At 61.7% G+C, this 752-nt stretch overlaps 2 protein-coding genes across 5 annotated transcripts in view; one reads left to right on the forward strand and one right to left on the reverse strand.

Moving 5' to 3' along the window:
• The window catches only part of FAM228B (family with sequence similarity 228, member B), a 43,023-nt gene that overhangs the window by 14,573 nt on the left and 27,698 nt on the right, over positions 1-752 (forward strand). Inside the window, exon 1 of one of the 3 annotated variants that reach the window (XM_010840546.1) lies at positions 627-702. The exons of the other annotated variants lie outside the window; for them this stretch is intronic. The gene's annotated coding sequence lies outside the window, so the exon portion shown is untranslated. Of the gene's footprint in view, positions 1-626; positions 703-752 lie in introns of those variants that run through there. 3 annotated transcript variants of the gene reach the window in all.
• PFN4 (profilin family, member 4) overlaps positions 1-752 on the reverse strand; it is a 7,902-nt gene that overhangs the window by 6,491 nt on the left and 659 nt on the right. The window lies entirely within an intron of this gene.

A 752-nucleotide genomic window follows, 5' to 3' on the forward strand; every position in this document is an offset into this window, starting at 1 on the left:
CCCTGGTGGCTCAGACGTAAAGAATCCACCTGCAATGCGGGAGACCTGGGTTCGATCCCTGGGTTGGGAAGATCCCCTGGTGGAGGGTATGGCAACCCACTCCGGTATTCTTGCCTGGAGAATCCCCATGGACAGAGGAGCCTGGCGGGCTACAGTCCCCGGGGTCGCGAAGAGTCGGACACGACTGCGCGACCAAGCACAGCACACAGAAACACCTTATGGAACCTAGAGCGACATTTTTCCTACAAGTTTCCAAGTCTTCTTGGACGGTGCTCATAGGGGACGAGTTCCACAAACACTCGTCCTTCCAAGAGATCCTAAGCGCAGGCGTCCCTAGTCCGCCACTCCCATCGTGGTGATTTGGCCCTCGACAGTTCCCTGGAGCGGTTACTGAGAGAGCGGGGGGTGGTTTAAATCCGGTCTGGTTGTCTGAAGGGGAGACACACAGGAGGCACTGAGGGCTTAGGGAAGAGCGGCGCGGGCAGACCCACTGAAGTCAGCAGCCTCTCGGAAAAGGAGCCCAACGCTCCACCAAGGCCTGGCTTGAGGCGCAGGCGGCCGTCAACGGACGCAGGGGGAAGGCGGGGCGAGAGGGCGACTAGCCCCAGCTACTGGCTGTGGCAGCTGCCCATCACCGAGAAGCGCTCTAGCTTCGCCCGCAAACCGGATCTACCCGCGGGCGCGGGCGCTACTGCTTACCAGGTTCCCTCTCAGCCTGACGCGGTCGTGGGAGCGCACTTGCGCGCGGCTCA

This window comes from Bison bison, unplaced genomic scaffold, assembly GCF_000754665.1.
Source record: "Bison bison bison isolate TAMUID 2011002044 unplaced genomic scaffold, Bison_UMD1.0 scf7180017864145, whole genome shotgun sequence".
In the NCBI taxonomy this organism is placed as follows: Eukaryota; Metazoa; Chordata; class Mammalia; order Artiodactyla; family Bovidae; genus Bison; species Bison bison.